This window comes from Choloepus didactylus, chromosome 16, assembly GCF_015220235.1.
Source record: "Choloepus didactylus isolate mChoDid1 chromosome 16, mChoDid1.pri, whole genome shotgun sequence".
Taxonomy (NCBI): domain Eukaryota; kingdom Metazoa; phylum Chordata; class Mammalia; order Pilosa; family Megalonychidae; genus Choloepus; species Choloepus didactylus.
Window position 1 is genome coordinate 41,093,586 of NC_051322.1, and position 19,865 is coordinate 41,113,450.

The following is a 19,865-nucleotide window of genomic DNA, read 5'->3' on the forward strand; positions in this document are numbered from 1 at the left end:
TTTCCCCAGCCCTCACTGTGCGCCAACCCCACTGACTTCCAACATTGCCTAGAGTACAGCAAGCTCTTTCACACTCCAAGACCTTTGCCCCACCTATCCATAAAATGGGGACACAAGCTCCCTATTTCTTTATCTGACTCCTTTCTTTCTTCTTTCAGATCTCAGGCTATTGTTTTACTTGCCACATTAACTATGCCTGTTATCCATATCTAGAGTAGTCTACTTTCTGCCTTTCTTTATTTCCTTTCTTTTCATTTGTTTACATCATAGTATTCATCATAAACTATACTTATTTTACTTTTCTATAATTTGTCTTCCTCACTGGAATGTAAGCTCAATGAAGACAAAACAATGTCTGCTTGCTCACCATTGTAACACCCACACATAGCATTGTGAATGGCACACTTGGTGTTCCATAAATATTTATTGAATTAAGGAATGGATGGATGAGTGAATGAAATTTTTTTTAAAAAATATATGTATATTGCAGAGTATCCATATTAGTTTCCCTCCCTCTGTTCCATTTGCTCAATCTTTAGTCTTCTAAAACTAAGTATATCATTTTATACTCTACTTTTGGGGAATCCATGCACTTATTTATTAATATAATGGAAATATCTCTCTTCACACAAAGCATCATGGTTTTCAACATTTTTACATTTTTTTTTCAGTTCTAGATACCTGTGTACTTGGGTTGATATGGGTAAAGTATACCCTTTCCTATATGTAATACTTTAAGGGGCACTATGGTTCCCTCTCTCTCTCAGGTGACACATTGCCTAAAATTACACTTGTAGAGAAAGGGAACAAAAAAGAGGGGAGGATGACTAAATACCCCAGCAACATTTTGTTTGCCAAATAAGAATGTTGTTTCTCTGTTCTTCTTTTCATACAACAAGCAACCAGTGTTCTATATTCTTGTCAAAAAGAAAAGAAAAGGAAAGCTGGTTTGGAACATTAGCTATACCACTTACCAACTAAGTGGACTTAGTTTTGCCATCTATAAAATGCTTTTATTAATACCTACCTTGTTGGATGGTTATCGCAATTAAATGAGATACTGAATAAGTAGTAATCAGCATAGTTCTGAATATATGGTAAGCCTAATAAATATTTAGCTATTTTTATTGATAAACACATTTCAACATGGGATCCAGCCACCAGAAGAAACTTTAATTCCCTAACTAACCGTTGACAAAACTTAGGCTATCAGACACCTCCATGGAATATTGTTTTGGGGGGTAGGGAGAGGCTCTTGAGGAAGTTATCTCTTTTCTAGCCCTTTCAAGACTTTCTCAGTTATTTCTCAGTGCCCATCTCTCTACAGGTCTTAAACCTAACCCTATGCAGGCAATTAAGCACAAAACAGTGTGGCTGTTTTATGCAGTGGGTCATTCATAGGTAAGATAAAAGTTAAAAGCTGAACTCTTCCATAAGAGGTCACCTGTTTGACCAGATGAGAAACCTGCGTTTACTGTTTCTCACAGATTGTCTTTGCATCATTTATTCATTTGTAAACTCTTGGTGAGAAGGTAGAGAACTTTTTACCAAAAGCAGGAGACCATGTGTATAAATGTTTATGGCTAATGGCCCAGTTTATGCTTTTGGGTTCCTACTCCTTTGAGCAGGGATAGAATAAGAATGACAATGCAGGATGAACCATGCTGTCATTCATTTACAGTATTTAATTGAATGCACTGTCTTTGTACTTTGTCTGTTATTCCTGGCCCCTAGGGACATTGGGTAGCATGAGTTTCTAAGTCACAATTCCGTTCACTAAGTGTGTGCTGGAGCTTGTAATGAGTTTATCTAAAGTCTTTCACACCTCTACTTTCCATAGAAAGTTCATTTACCTTTCTGAAACAAAACAGAGCTGTTTTTAGATTTCCCTGATTTTCACAGACAAGACACTCCTGGGAGCCTGCTTTAGAAAGTGTTCGTTAAGGCACGTTCTTAGCTGACTGGATGATTGGGGAATAGCGAAAAGCAGCCAGAAAGCCCATGTCCTATATGTGTTGCCCCAACCTCAGATTATTAATTGTACATCACAGCATTCTCTTCTCTCTAAATACTGTTCAACTTCTTTATTAAAACTGCATACTAATTGCTTTCACTGCATCCCTTGATGGGTTGATTCCATATGCAATGTATTAATTACTCTCTCTCTGAAGAGTGTAACATAAATTCCTCTGGTGCCAGTTCCTTATCACCTCTTAAAATTGTGTCCCTTCATTCCTTTATGCAATGATAACTTATTCTAGTTGCTTTCCCTCCTTCTCTACCTTCATCTTGACCCAGCAATCTAATCGGCAAGAGAGAGTCTCAACAAAGTATTGCCAAAAGTGAGTCTGCATATATTCCTCTTTATTTCAGCAAAACCATAAGGTCTTTTGGACACTCTTTGATGGCCAACTGCCTGTCCAGGTCTTGGAAGGCTTGTGAACATGGGTGACTGAGATCTGAAATTTGAGTCAGCAAAATTCAACACAGCTATCCTCCAGTATAAATGATAGAGTTGAAGCTAAGTCCACAAAGGAGGAAGGTAGCACTAGGACAAAGGAAGACAGATGACAAGGAGAATTCTTCCTAGTAATCTTACATGTTTTTTTCTTCAAAGGCAAAAAACAGCCATTGGAGTGGTCACAAGTAACATATTCTCAGAGATATTCACCATGTATAAAATTAGAAAGGATTCATCTCTAGCAACAGACCACCAAGTAAATAATCAGCTTATTGCAATTATTCAGTTCCTTTGCCAGAAGAAATACACGGTGTTTAACTCAGGGCAAAAATATATAGATGCTCTAATGGCCTAAACTGGATATTTACTTTGATTGTATATAATAACGGAAGACTGAGAGGCAATGACTACCCTTTGTGTAGTTTGGAAATGAGACACAATTTTTGACATTTGGAAACTTCAGAATGTTTGGAAGAACACTCTTCTGAAGACCTGATTGCCAGTTCATTTCCTCTTAATGCAGGTTGAGCTATAAATGCTGTTTCTTGGAGGAATGAATACTGGTTGGGCAGCATGTAACCGACAGTCCAGAGAGTAATCTAGCCAGATTAGTATGGGGAATAAACCATACTCAGTATTCTCATTGGCTTTGAAATCATATAAAAGCATCACAGCCCATTGCTGCAGATGACCTCAAACTACAAGGCCAATCAGACATTTGAGAAGTGATGATATGTAAAGGTGCTAGCTAGGAATCAGAACACTTGATTTCGAGCCTTGATTTAATTTATTCCCTCCAAGCATCAACTTTATAATTTATCAAATGAAAACAATGCCTGGCTTACCTATATTTTAAGGATCAATTTTTTGGTGAACAGAATGCTCACCAAATATGGAAGGGAGCAATTATTATTATCATTGATATCAGTCAAATTAGCTACTGCCTCCTCACAGATTAATCCTATTTTAATGTCTCTTTTTTCTGTATTTTAGAAGTATATGTATAAGTTGTTTTGGTTCCAGGCATCCACTTTTTAAGTGGATTCCTATCCTATCCTATCCTGTCCTGTCCTTTCCTATCCAGTTCTATCCCGTCCCATCTCATCCCATCCCATCCCACCTTGTGTCTCCTTGATGAGTTAACTACCTTTTTTGGTACCTGGAACCTATACACTAATCCTGGGAAAGCTAGAAGTCTTTGGAAAAATTTTGGAGTTCACATTTAAATATATGGAGATAGTTCTTCTCTAACTATTCTGTGAAATAACTAGACATTTAACATCCATCCCCATAGATTTGCATCTCAAAACATGAGCCTACCTTGAAGGAGCCCTTTATAAGAACTTGGGGCTGGAAATGGGATCAGCATTGCTTTACTGATGTTACATGCCCCAGGCAGCCTTCTAGAGAGTTTTTCCATGCCGTATTTCACTATTATAACTCCATCATGGTCAATTAGCAAGACAGACTCCTGGCTTTTAGGCTTGAAAATGAGGCTTCTCGATTATTTATGTTTCCAAGATGTTATTGAGTAATTTAGCTTAGTAAAGAACTTCGATGTGTTCCATCATATGACTGTAAATCCAGGTGTTAATACTCTCGGATGGCTCATCATCTCACTGGAGATGCCTAATAAAGCGGCCATTAACCGACTGTATATGGTGATGTAAACGATACCGCTAGCTGAACTTCCTATTACCAAGAGTACCACTGTGGAGGTGGAAGAGATTATCTAAGTAGGGACTAGCTATGATCATAAAGAAACCACAGACAAAGATGTTCCCTTTACCCAGTGAACGTGCATATGCATAAGGCAACAGGCCTGAAGGTGGATATGAAGGAAATGTTTGGTATGTTGTACTGTAAAATTACAAGGATAAATTACTCCCACACTGTAGGTGTTAAGCAGGTGTGGAATGCAGCAGCTTTTAGCGATGCTGGTTTGCCTCATAGAGTATTTAGTTCTCTTCCATTTGGCAAATCCAGCATCACAGAAGACTGAAAATCAAACTTGGGATGCAACAGGAGCTTGTGCTTCTCCTTATAAATACACCCAGAAGAGAATAAAGCATGGTAAACATTTGGGACAAAGGTTGTCAGCTTGTTTTTGCTTTGGAGGGATGGTGGGAAAAAAAAAAAAAAAAAAAAAAAAAGGACCCTAATGCCGTAAACAAAATTGCATGTGGGATATCAGAATAGTGAACAGACTAGACCATGACCCTGGAAATAAATATTCCTGTTGTATTTCTTCTACTCACCAGCTGTTAGCGACTTGTTACATCACTTTGGTCTCAGCTGAGGGGAAATAAGAGACTAAGTCTGGAGTGAGTAAGGCTTGTGTGCTATCACTCCGTTATCCTGTGGCCAGGGCAGATATTACTAATTTATCTCTTTTTTTTTGAACCAAGTCATAGCATTGCAGTCCTCTACACAGTGCACCATGTATCTGATCTCTACTGCTAGAGTAGAACTGGAATGTGGGAGGAAATTTTTTAGGCTGTCACATACTTACAGGACTATATAACTAGGCCCTATATTCTTTTCATCTTCCAGTCTTCAGGGTTAGCAGTTATTCTATCTAGTACCCATATAGAATTAGAAGGTGTTTCCCAACATGATTAGGACATCTATGGACCGACAACCCTAATTTAGCATTAGCCTGTCTCCTATCGTACTGTACCTTCTTTTTATTTTTCTACTTCTTAACCTTCCCCTCCTTTTAAATATATTCTCATGTTACTGGACACAGAGTTCCAAAATCTGACTTAGAGAAAAGCATCCTTTTAATCTAGTCTAGGCAAGACATTGTTGCTCTGTCCTGAGTATGTGAAATATTTGAATATTCCCAATCATTAGATGGCTTGTCTACACTCCTACCATCAAGGGTAACAGCCCAGCACAGGGCTAAATGCTATGGGAAATGAAAGAGTAAGCTGAAAGTATGGTGTCTACCTTTCAGGAGTTTATAATCTGACTGAGGAGAGAAAAATATATACAAAACACCCCCAAGGAAACATAAAGTACTATAACAATATACAATCTTTAAAATAGCATCCATCCTGCACACTGTTGACAGATTAATCTTCCCCAAGCACTGCTTTTATCACGTCTTCTGCCTCATGAAAGCCTTCCCAGCCTTATTTCTTGTCACATTAAGTCCAAGCTTCTCTGCCGTTTCTCAGGACCTCCTTACTATGGCTTCACCTCATTTATCCAAATTTATGACCTACTCTTCCCCTGTGTGCACGTCACTAGGCCAGAATGTCTCCAAACTGTGGTCATGATGTCTTTCAGCTCATCTGTGGGAGGTATTGCCCCAACCCCACCTCAACTCTCAGGCCTTTGGAATCATATGCATAATTCAATACATATTATATATATATAAAAAATAAAAAGTTGAAATCTGACTTCCTCCTTGAAGCTATTTGTGCTGGAGCAGGGCATACTGATCTTTCATTTCTTTTAATACTAATATGATGTCCATAACCTTTAGATATTTAGTTTTGAATTCTGGGCTTTTCCCTTATTACCTGAGTGATTGTGGGCTGCAAGTCTCGAACTTCTCTAAGACTAGTTGCCTGAATGATAAAATTGGGGTACTTTGCAAAATTACTGTGAAAGCCAAAGATAATACATTTAAAGAACTGAGAATTGTGCTTGACTAGTTAGCATTAAATAGCTTCTTTGAAATGTAGACATGATGGTAGCATAACATTTGAATGTATTTAACAGCACTGAATTATTTATTTGAATATGGTTAAAAGGGGAAATTTTAGGTTGCATATATGTTACTAAAATACAAATAAAAATTAAAAAAAAATCCATATAACTGCACACACAAGAATAGTGACCCCTAAATTAATCCATGGACTTGGTTAATAGTACAATTATAAAAATATGCTTTCATCAGTTGTAACAAAGTACTATTCAATTCAAGGTGTTAATAATAGGGTGATTTATGGGAATCCTGTCTTTTATGCATGACTCTTCTATAAACCCACAACTTCTCTAATAGCAAAAATAAAAAAATAAAAAAGCTTTGCAAAAACAACAAAAAAACCTAAAACATTAAAGGCAATAAGATCAAAAGTAACTTTTACTTACTGTCTTCACATTTTTTTGACCATGAGAAGACTGTACATTCCCTAGATTTAGGGAAGAAATATTTTGGGGAATTCACATTACCTAGAAGATGTGCTTAATAAATACTTGATAACTGGTTAAAATTCAGGCTTTTCAATTCAAATTTAGAGGCAGCATAATGTACAGGGTCAGAGATGCTATTATAAAGCAAATCCCAGCTCTGCCCCTCACCTTCTATGAGGTCTTGAGCAAGTTACCTCATTCTCTGTGCCTCAGTTTCCTCATCTATTAAATGGGGATATTATTACCTGTCTCACAGGGTTGTGATGAGGATTACATGAGTTAAAATTTGTAGGTTTAATATTTATAATCTAGAATATTTACGCTTAGAATGGCGATTAGCAAATAACAAGCACTATATTAGAGGTACCAAGTCAGGTTGAAAAATTTTGTTTCTTACTTTCCTAGCATTGGTCCAGTCCTGTCTCATGATCTTCTCTCCCAGCCTTATGATTTTATTATCTTGCCAATCATTGTGGAAACCTGGGTGGAAAATTCTTTACTAACTGTTGGCAAAATTTTAGTTGACTGCTTATATATCCTGCTGACCAAGTTGTTGAAATAGAAGTCTTCTGTAAAGATTGTGGGCAACTAGCACTACTAACACAAGGCTGGGACCCTGGTAACTGAAACATGCTGCTGTGTATGACAAGTGACCACAAGGGCCAATATTTAAAAGCTTTACTTTTATTTTTGTCTGCTTCAAAATTTTCTGTAGTGTTTTTATTCAAAAATACATACACGTTCATTTTTCTATGTGCATTTTATAAGTATTTGCCCAACAGGACAGTTATCTCAATAGATATTACCTATTTACTAAAGTTTTATTTTAGAGCAGAAGGTTTGCTACGTTGATGTAAAGATTTGATGGCTGGAATTTACTTTATCAAGTTTTCTTAGGGTTTATGTTCATCATAGTATGTCAACTCCTTTACCACTTTCCACCCCCTGGACCCCAGAAAAGCATATTCTTTCCAAATACAAAATACATTCATCCCATCACAATATCACAAAAACTTAAATCATTTCAGTAACAATAGTTAAGTACAAGATTCCATCAAAATCAATTATAGGCGTGCTTGGTCCTAAGGCATAGTTATCCTTTAGCTGTGGATCTGTGAACTTAGAACAAGTTATGTGCTTTCAATACACAAAGGAGGGACAGTCATAGGATAAACATTCCCATTGCCATAAGAAGAAAGAGTAAGGAAAACAGGGTTAACAGGACCAAAACAGTTCCTAAAACCCGTAGGACAAACTCCATTAGATTTCAAAGTCTGAGAGTCATTAACAGAACTTGAGAGAGTGGGAGTCTAACCCTTCCTAAGGGCCTTTGCGGCAGCCCTTTCCTCTCCAAATGCTCGGGTGAGTTCTCCAACATATCCACACATTGGAGAGACCACCTTCTCAGCTCCACCATCCTCAAATATCAGGGCAGCACCTGATTCCCTTCCATCTCTGGGGCACATGCTCAACCCCTCCAGGGCAGTGTGGTGGCAGCTAGGCTCTCCCCAATTCCCTGGAAATGTGCTCCACCCTCTTTGGGGATTGGGATGGCAGAACATTTCCTGAACATCAAGGCGGAAGGCCCGCCCTCGACCTCTGGGGCAAACTCAGTCTTTCCATGCGTGTGGGGCCCTCCACTCTCCCGGCCCAAGGCCTCTTGACTCCAGACCTCAACCTCCATGGATCATCTTTGAAGAAATTTTTCCTTGAATTTTTTCCTTGTCTTTCTCCTCCAGTCCAGACCAGCAATGGCTCTGTCTATAAAGATCTCACAAAAATTCTGTTGGCTTTGCATGAAGCACACAGGGGTCAAAGCCATCAGACAACAGGACTTTCCACAAATCCTTTCTGGATAACTCCATCTCCAATCTTGGCTTGTACTGAAATGGTGGCTGGATTCCATGTTTAGTTAAACACTCATGTTGGGCTGTAGCTTCTGGGGATCCACTCCCTGGAAGCCTGGAATTTTCCAAACCATCAGTTTTTGGTATCTTTCAATTCAAGAGTTCAGTTCTAAGTTTATCTCTGTCCTGTCGCATTTTACTACAAGCTGCAAGTAGAAGCCAGGCTACTTCTATATTTTGCTTGGAGATCTCATCAGCTAAATATTCCAGGTTGTCACTTTCAAATTCTGCCTTCCATCCAACACCAGGACTCAACTTTGCCAAATTCTCTGCCACTTTAAAACAAGGATCGCCTTTCTTCCAGTTTGCAACAACACATTCATCATTTCTGTTCAAGTCCTCATCAGAAGTATCTTCAGAGTCCATATTTCCACAAACAGTCTCTTCAAAGCAGTTTAGGCCTTTTCTATCGAGCTCCTTACAATTCTTCCAGAATCTTCCCCTTATCAATTTAAAAAGCCGTTCCAACGTGTTTGGTATTTGCAAACTCAGCAGCACCAGCACACCATTCCTGGTAACAAAACTTGTTCTAGTTTGCTAATGCTGTCAGAATGCAAAACACCAGAAATGGATTGGCTTTTATAAAAGGGGGTTTATTTGGTTACACAGTTACAGTCTTAAGGCCATGAAGTGTCCAACGTAACACATCAGCAACCAGGTACCTTCACTGGAGGATGGTCAATGGTGTCCAGGAAACCTCTGTGAGCTGGGAAGGCACGAGGCTGGCATCTGCTCCAAAGTTCTGGTTTCAAAATGGCTTTCTCCCAGGACATTCCTCTCTAGGCTGCAGTTCCTCAAAAATGTTACTCTTAGTTGCACTTGGGGTATTTGTCCTCTCTCAGCTTCTCCAGAGCAAGAGTCTGCTTCCAATGGCCGTCTTCAAAATGTCTCTCATCTGCAGCTCTTGTGCTTCCTTCAAAGTGTCCCGCTTGGCTGTAGCTCCTCTTCAAAAGCTCACTCTCAGCTGCACTGAGTTCCTTCTGCTTGTCAGCTCATTTATATGGCTCCACTGATCAAGGCCCACCCTGAATGGGTGGGGCTGTGCCTCCATGAAAATGATCTCATCAGAGTTATCACCTACAGTTGGGTGGGGCATATCTCCATGGAAACACTCAAAGAATTCCAATCTAATCAGCACTAAAATGTCTGCCCCACAAAATTGCATCAAAGGATATGGCTTTTTCTGGGGGACATAATACATTCAAACTGGCACACCATCCTATGTTGTTGTATTCTCATCATTGGTAATAAAATGATGCTGCCTTGTTTCATGTTTATATACATGTGTGTGTATATATATATATATATATATATATATACACACACACATATACATATAATTATCCTGTGTTTCATATTTTTCAAGGCTCTGATCCCTGATTTTTCATAATAAATCTAGTAAAGAAATAATTTAAGCTAGTTTGTTTTTAAAGAAAAATCTATAGATTACTTAATGCTGATCTTTTTACAGAATAAAAGAGCTAAATTACAAACATGTATGACAAGTGTATGGCAGAATACATTGGCTCTTGTTAGTGTGTAAATTTACTTCAGATAATAAATATTTATGGCAGGGAAACTTGAGGAAGAAAGAAGAGAGTATATAGCATATTTTCAGTTACCCTACAAAGTTATGTGGGATCCAAACCTCATTTACCACCCTTCCACATGGAATGTCAATTCTAGAAATCAGAGAGAATGCATCTCTTGTGACTCAACAGCCAATCCTGGGTTGCCCCTCAGTAAAGGTTGCCAGCTGCCCCCAGTCTGATGCTCTCCACTAAGGCTATTGGCTTTTCTCTCTTTCTCTATCTCTGCTGACACCACTTCTCTGGCTACTTGCACCTCCCTCACTTTTCTTCTCCCTCTTTCTCATGATTTCTTACTCATGTCTATGGTTTACTCCCTTTTCTCTCTGTGACTTATTGGCACTATGCTAAGCTAGTGCTTGCTCCTTCTCTATGTGTCTTGCATTCCCATATTCCAACAAAAAATTGGCCAGAGGTTCTGAGTGCATGACAGCCACCACAAAATGCCCTTGTGGGCAGTGCCCTCATGTCAAGTTACCTCATGGGCTGCTGGACAGGCCACGGCAGTGTCCTGTGGGTCAGTAACCCTCCACCCCATATCCATCAATGGTGTCCAGAATGACAAGTCACACAAGTCACGAAACATTCCAGTTATGAGTAAGGGGCTCTTTGGAAGGGGTCTGTTTAGCTCAGACTTCTCTTCAGTGTAGTGAAACTCACTTCTGAGTCTCCTCAACTTCTGAAGAGAGAGAAGGGCCTTGAAAGGCTGAAACACACAAACCAGCTAGTTTCGATCTAGGTAGGGGGTCCCAGGGAATTCCTGAACATTCTAGGCAGTTGGCCTTCAGTACACATGGGTTAGCTCACTACAGAAAATGGGACCTTGCAGAAGAAAGCTGGCAATTTTACGAAAACATACTGGAATAGACTCTCAGAGCTGGATTTGGGGGCTTTAAAGAGAAGTTAGAAAAAACAGCTTAAACTTGGTCACAAATGGCCCCCTTTTCATCTCTCTTTTTCTATTTCTCCATTTTCTGCAAATTTGGGGGGGCTATAATTTCAAGAATTAGTTTTCACAATTTTTTCATAACTAGATTTTATTTCTATAGCAAGGTAATAGGCCTCTGCAGGTAATTATTAAGAACTTATTGCCTTCTTTCCAAAATTAGAAATATGCCAGCATGATTAAAAGTATACTTATGAGAAGGAACATCTTTTCAGAAGAGTACATGTAACACATTTGCGTCAAAGCACTTGAGTCAGCCAGACCAAATGCACACACAAATCTGAAGTGTGCATGGGGCAGGTGGCTGGTGTATAAGCAGTTCCTTCATCTTAGCAATGAACATTGGGAGCAGTAAAAAAAAAGTTACTGTTTTTCTTGGGAGATGAACAGTTTTTGGATGCGGTTTACCAAGCCAGGAAACATCAAGCACATCCAGACTGGAAAGCTGTATCTTGTGCTGCTGTTCTGCAAAACTGTACTCCAATTTTAATTTTAAGCTAAATAGTATGCATGGAGAAGCAGGAATAACGTACAAAGTATTTTATTTATCAAAATAATATATATTCATGTTATAATCTACAATGATGTGAGTTCTGGTTCTGGCTCTGCCTCACAAAAGCTGTATGACCTTTGGCAACTGACCTTCCAACTCAGAATCTCCAGTAAGACCAGGAAAATTACTAACAAAATATTTTCTGCAGTTCCTCTGGTCTCCACAAGGAAATAATTCATCATCTGCAAACAGAGTTAGGAAGATACTTAGTAACTCTTAACCTTTAAATGAATTTTCAGGGCACTGCAAAATGATAGCATTTTGTCAAGGTTTCAATCCTTCTGACTTATTCCATGTGCTCCAGTGTGTTGGTCAGATTTACAAGACTGCTGCAACTCCCAGTGGAAGACTTACAAGTGTCAGCATTTTCTCTACAGGAAATTCTAGGTACCCATTAAGGTCAACATACCAAACTCTTTTTCCTGGAAGGAACTTCTCATTTATTGTGCGTCTCCCATGTGTATGCACATAGGTGTCTGTGTCAGAGCACGTTTCTTCTTTTTTGACGGGGAGGCCAAAGGAGTGTAGGGAGGAAACCTGTCCAAGAACATTCACACACCCAGTTACAGGGGTGGGAGGAAGGCTGCACAAATTCTTGTGACCTTTTGTGTTTGGATTAGGATTCCAGAAACACTTAAAACACTTGGCAGTTTTGACTATACTTGCCATGATTCAATTTAATCACTAAAACAAACAAACAAACATCAAGGGGGCGAAATCACTGCATAGCCATTGTTTGCACTTATGGGGGTTGGAGGATACATTTTTAAAAATGCCCTTGTAAAAATCGAAAGCAAATGAAGTCACATCCAAGGAAAATGTTGGCCGTGTATTATAAGTGCCTCCTTTTCACCAGCTCATTCCAGATGCATAGCAGCTTGCCCTGCAATAGCCACTGTGACTCTGCATAGCCTGCCTTGCGAGCTGTGCAGCAAGTCTGCTTTGCATCCCCTGCGATGCCTTAGCCTCTTTTTACTGTTTCCATGTTTATCTCAAGGAAAAGCAAAAAAGGAGACAAATACATAACACTTTTTTTTTTTTTTTTGGACAGTATGTGTGCAATGTGAAGTAACATATCTAACACCACCTAGCGATTCAATTGCAGACAATAAGACTATACTACACGCTACAGCTTTAACCTTCCATTTATGGCTCAATAAATTTGGGGTTTGTTAATGGATCTGCTATAAAAGATTAAAATTCATTTATAAATATTGATTCACAGTCTATTATGTTAGGATTATCTACAGATTAAAAATGAAAACTATGTTAAAACAACATTAAAGTGTTAGATTCAGATCTCTGCCTGGCACAAATCACCTTCAGACTTGAGAGCAAAAAGAAAGAATAGAGAGGCTATTATTTTGTTCGACAGAAAAGAAGAGTAAACCTTTTAGCATCCAGGTCCAATAGACATCCAGTTAAAGGGTCCTTGGATGATTATTTCTTCCTGTCTGACCAACTTCAAACTTTTGTTGTTAAAGGGGAAGCAAGTATAATTTGGACCTAAGTGTTAAAATTATGATTTAATGGATGTAACTTAAGATATCACTTATTTTTAGGTCCATACTATCTCGCATCGGCCACCAGACTGACGTTGTTTACAGAAACAAAGCCTTACCCAGTTTCCCTAATGGGCAATGTGTGATAATTTGGGGGATGTCTTTCATCACAGTGACTTGTCAGAGTATCTGCCCCTGGTCACAGATATCAGGCATTAAGGAGATGACTCACCATTCAACCACAGACCTGGGCTTTCTTTTCAGTCCTGCTGGTCTCACTTTTACTTTTTATGCTTAGCAAAGATGTATAGACATTTTGCCTATTGGTTAAATGCTAAATTTTTTTGGCATTTGTATGGCATTTTATACTTAAGAGATTCCATATAAGCTATCTGTATGACTATCCCAACATTTCCATGAAATGGATGATGGTTGATGAAGGTTTAGAGCAGAGAGGGTGAAGCGGCTGTCTCAGATCACTCAACCATCACCTGCACCCACTGCTACCTGTTTCTTCTCATTTTTGCAAATATCTTTCAGAACCTAAAGGAATACTCCTGCTTTGCTTTAAATCTAATACCTTACTGGGGTATTTCATGCTATCCCTGGCAAGTTAATATCATTCCAGCGACAACTGATTATATCTGATGGACTTGACCATATGCAAGAATAGTTTATGCATGTGTTTGTATGTGTGTGTGCACTCTAAATATAAATTCATATTCATCAAACCAATTATACAGACCCTCTTCTGTTGTGTGTGTATGCATGAATAAGTAGGGGAACAGTAATGTCACATTATCTGATTTGTAACTAATATAATTTTAGTTTTAAATCATTTTAATTATTCAAGAATACATCAATATGTTCTCCTTGTTTCAAACAATAAGTTTTTGTTTGTTTGTTTGTTTCTTTGTTTTTTAAGTTATACCTAAGGCAAAATTTCCCTTTAGCTAATACTCTCAATTCTGGCCCCTTTCATCAATTACTGCTATATCTTTCTACATATATATTTGTGTGGATTCCTTGCCTGTTTGCTTTTCAATAAATGCATTTATACTTTGTGTATTGTTTTGATGGTTCTGTTTTATTTTCACTTAAACTATGCCATTACTCTCTGTCTATCTTTCTATCTATCCATCCAGCTATCTTACTAGCTAGCTAGCTAGTTAGATAACTAAACTACATATCAATTATCTATTGATCTTCTCTATAGTATGCCATAATATGAGTGTACCACATTTAAAATCATTTCCCTGCTCAATTAACATTTGGATTATTGCCAGACTTTCACTTCTATAAACAGTGCTTAGGCAAATAGCCTCTTGCATGACTCACTTTGCACATGTACATGTTTTTCTAGAGTAGTAACTGATAAATGCTGGTATTAGATCATAGAGTATGCAGATTTTTAACTTAAATGGCTATTGCTTAATTTACTTCCTATATATGATTGTACCATTTCACACAACCACCAGTTGTATATGAGAGTGCACTATACCTTACACTATACCAATATGTGATTCTGTAAGCCCTTTCCTATTTAAGTACTTAAGAGTAGTTGAAATAACAAATATACAAGCCATAATCACCAAAATTCTATTGCTATGTTTGGTTCCTGATACTACATTTTGACAGGTAATAGCAAACTAGAGGCCCGGAGTTGAGTGGGCAGGGAGGAGATGTTTTAAAACTCCTGGAGAGTGAGCTCAAGCCAAGGATGTTTATCTGGAAGGGACTCCTGAACAAGAAGTACAGCTAACCCCATATGTTTGAGAGACTGACTCAGTAGGCCAGGCTCCCAGAGTATAGACCCAGGGCCAATCCACAGATGGAGGAAAGACAGAGATGCATTAATATCAAGCCAATAAAGCTTCATGCCTCAGGGCCCTCCACTTGCATGGGCCAAGACAGACATGGGAACAACCCAAGCAATGGTTCACGTGTTTACATCCATTTGCAAAATTTGCAAAAGAAAATATTTTTACTTCAATAGGTTAAAAATCACTTTCTCTTTCTACTCTAACTTCCCTTCTGTCATATGAGCCCCTGTGTCAGTGGTTTTAGAGTGGCACTTTTAAAAGGTGGGTGAAGGGAAGTTAGTTTTCAGATACATTTAATTTGAATTTAGTGGAATACATTTAAGTGGTGCACAGTCACTTTTGTGCATGGTTAAATTGCCCTTACCCAGGTGCCATAGGCTAGTAAGCTTAAGAGTTGGGTTTGTTGAAATATAATGCTAAGGTTCATAAGGCTACACTTTATATGCATAATAATCCATCACCAGGACTTCACTTTCTTAACTTTAAAGCATGATAGACTAAAAGCCACTCTCCAACATTCAGATCTATCTTTCATCTCCCTACCTGGCTCCAACACGCAAGTGTTGTCTTGTTGCCCCACGGTGCTCTGCTCTATACTCTATGTAAACCTTTTTCCTTGTCTGTGCCAGGCCATGCCTTTGGCCCCACTCTTCCCCATCTGAAATGGCCTTTCCACTTCAATATATACATATTATTATTCATCTCTTTGTGTTTTGACACAAAGTACAAACATTGATGAAGAAAACATAAAAGTTCAAATAGGCCACTACCAAGAGGATATTTACCACAAATCGGTCAATGTGCATCATCAATTCAAAGAGGATCTTAGATTTTTTACTGTACATGCACACAAAACTTGAAATACCTTCACATCTTACAGCTTCTATATGAAAGAAACTTGAGAGCTGCTTTCTTAAATTTGACAATAATCTTAAAATTTATATGATATTATCACGTAATATTACATGATATTATCTTAAGATGCTGAAAGAAAACATAATAAACTGTCAATGATTAAAAACATTTCTATCAACCTTGCAAAAGGAAAGACTGAATTATTTTCCTTTTCACTCCATAAAGAAATGATGCTACAAAATTGTTGTCACAGAGAGGTAATGAAAGGTCCAGCAGCAGAAAAAGATTTGGGAAAATAGTATATATGTATGCAAGCATTAAATTAATAAATTATAACAACTATAAATATATAATTTTTCTGGATTTTGATAGTTTTAAAAATGTGTAATGAGTTTGGGTTTCTTTTCTTATTTAAATAAATATTAACTTGCATACATTAAAATTTAACATTTATAATTTTGAATCTTTTCCTTAAAGAGAGTCTCCAATATGTATAGGCCTAAAGCCTCACAAATCCTGGGTATTCCCCTGGAAAGGGAGGTCAATTTTGATAAGTTTAAGGATGTGTACGGCCCCTTCAGGAGTCAGTGAGTCTCACATCCCTGGAATTAAATAGAAGCTGTGTCATGATAAGAATGGAATTTAATAGAAAGAATTTTTGAACCATTTGAGAGCTCAAATTTCCATGATACTTTTAAGCTGTTCTAACTCTCATTTATCAAAGTGAGAAAGATTATCCTAAGAGAAAGTATCCATTGACCACAACGGCTCCGTTCATGTAATAACTAAAGAGAAGAAGAGGAGGAGGAAGAGAGGAAGAGGAAATGGGGAAACAGAAGGAAGAGGACAATGAGGATGAAAAGGAAAGAGGAGAGGACGAGGAAGAAGAGGAAGCAGAAAATATGCTAACCATGTATCTGCACAGAAGATCTTGCTAGAAGGTAAATAAATTCCCATTCTACAAGATAATATAGATAGATAATGTAAATTTGTATTTGACTTTATAAGACAGAGGTGACCAAGTGTGCACACACAGCAAACTACCAAAAGCTCTCCTCCCCCCAAATTTAGACATTATCCCAAATTCACAGGTTCAGAGTGAAGCAGCATCCCTTTCCCCTGGCATTTATGATGGTTTGTCTTTGGCAATGTGCTGCTTCTTATATTAAAGAAAAAAAACTTCCAAAGCATGTTTGAAAGGCCCAAGGGTTCTTGAATATCAAATAGCTCATATTAAACAACATGAATGATTGAAGTGTAAATGAATAAAAAAAAATACATGGATTATTTTTTCCTTTATATTAAATTGCTTTTAAAAGCTAAGAGAAGAAAGGGGTAAATATCTGACAATGCAGAAATGTTTGATGAACAAAAACCAAACTCTGCTTTTCTACGCAAACAAAATGCATATATATGGATATATGCATATATGTGGATATATGCATAAAGACAGAACTAGGCTGTATTTATAACATAGCATTAAAAGGCTTTGATGGTGAATATTTTATGATAAATGTTGATAGAATGAGGGGTGATTTGTTCTTTTGTTCTGTTTCTGCTGTGGATAATGAGATCCTATTTCAACTCTTTTTGTTGAAATCATCATTTGCAACTGTACTAAGTCAATCTCTCAGGTTTGATTTTTCTCACTACTGCTGCTATCTTCCTCCATCTGGCCATAACCCTTGAGCTTGCTGTCTTCCTAATTAGTTGGAGGCTATGACAGATTAGCAGGTTGGGCATGTGACTGTAAACACTATCTTTGGGCTTTCCTAGAACAAATGGGCAGCTTTCTTCATGTGAAATTTAATGAAAATATGCAGGTGTGCAAGATACACAATTCCTCCCAGTCCCACACACATGGCATATTCATTAGATTATAAACCCAGCTGAAGTTCAAGCTCATAGAATTCTACATAGACTTTCTGAATTCTTAGGATAATAGAGAGCTAACAATATGTAATATCCTTTGAGCATGTTTTTTTCTTTTCTCTTCTGTAATCTCCTGCACTTTAAGGCCAGCAGTGAATAGAAGATAGAAACATGTAATTTTTAAATCATGCAAAACTATGGTCAAAAACACATCAAAGTATATGTGTATATTTAAGTTTAGCTTTTGTCCCAAATGTCCCATGTTTTAATCACTTTGAGAATTGTCTTGATCACAATTCCAAAGTTTTATTTATTATCAGACTTTCTTTAAAGCTTTTCTTTTTTCTCTAAAATAAAATAGATATTCAAATAATTGTTTTCATCAAAGGAAGCATGGGTGCATTTCAGAAATGTGCGTGGGTGCTTTTGCTTTTCATAATTACTGTGGATGGGGTGGGTGGCATATAGTGACAGGGGTCAGCAGCAACGAGAGGGGTGACACTGCATAAGGAAGGATCTGTTCATATTCCATGTGACTGTCAGATGTTCCACTAGAATTCCATGTAGGATAAAAAAAATTAAAGGATTTTTATTACCTGATGCTGGACCAGAACTCAGTTATAGATTATAAACACAAAATATTTTGCCCAGTGATAATGTATATGAAAATGTCCAGAGAGTTCACTATTGTAAGAATTAAGAGTAGATGTTACTTTGTTTTACTCAGAACTTCACCAAGAATTGTCACCTTCAGAAAATCATTCACTGCTGGTAATATTTTTGGTGGTATTTGAGAAGCTCAGAAAACATATCCCAATCTATCTTCACTTGCAACTGTCACCTTGATACAGCTGACATTTGCATTGTGACTTCTAGGGATGATGTGCCCCAACACTTATGTATTGAAATAATTCATTAAGCAATGACTTCTTTTTAGAATTAATTTACTTTCATTTCTCCTTTTTATTTATTATTTGCTAAAAATATGGTTTACGTAGGTTGAATTATCTATGACTTTGTACTAGGATTTACAAGGACAATATAAAATATTTGTTATAAAAAGTCACAGGACCCACTGCCCAAACTAAAACTTGGCTTTGTTCAGAGATGCAAAATTCCAGTAGTCCCCTCAAAGGGTGACAAGCGTTTTTTTCTATCACTAAGCCTGGTGGTAGAGTGGATGTCTTCCTCTTTCTCTCTCTCAAATTCACTTTGTCTGCTCCCTAATCTCATGCCATCAGATTTAATGATCTCTCCTTTTTTTATTGTTGTCTTTCACAAACTCTTGGGGTCAGGCTGCCTAATTCCTGGAATATTTTAGGTCCTCGTTCCTTTTCATTCTTTCCAAAACTTTCATTTCACCCTGCTTTCTAGTTTCAGTATCCATGAAGACGATGCCTCCAGCACCCTGCCATCTGAGTTCTTTGTCCTCCTCTTTCATAAAAATCTTGAATTTCACTTTACCTCAGCTATCAGTAGACATAATTACATCTTGGATCTTACCATCATAATTGATTTGCTCCTGCTACAGTCTCCATTTTAAGCACCCCATACCCTGATGACCACCACCTACCTTTCCAATTTATAATGTAAACATCAGATCTAATAATTCTTTGACCTCATAAGGACATATGATTAGATGATTCTGCCAACTTTTCAGTGTCCCTCCCTCTCTCCCCATGTCCTCATTTCTTCCCTTCCTTAGTTTAGCTTCCATCTTTATTATCATTCCTGGGCAACACCTTTGTTCATCTTTTTCTTTGTTATACTCACTTGGCAAACCCCAAATTTGGTTAAACAATTCCCATTTACTCTGATCCAAAACAAAAACCAAAAAAAAACAGCACATGACTGATAGGACTTCAAATTCATGACCACCAACCTCCCAGTGATCCTTGGTAATTTCTGGCAAGGCTAAAATATTTCCATTTCACTGGCTGTTCTCTGTGCCTACAGCATGGTTCCTGCAATTATCCACATGGCTCATGGCTTCACTTCTTTTAGATCTCTGCTCAATGTCACAATATTAAGGAAACCCTCTGATTATTTTACTTAAATTAGGGTACCACAGTCCTGTCAGGCATCCCCTAATCACCCTCCCTGTTTCAGCTTTCCCCTTACCTTATCACCATTTGCCATACTGTGTATTCTACTTACTCAGGTATCATAATTTCTCTAAGTACATAAGAAAATAACTTCAATGAGGGTAAG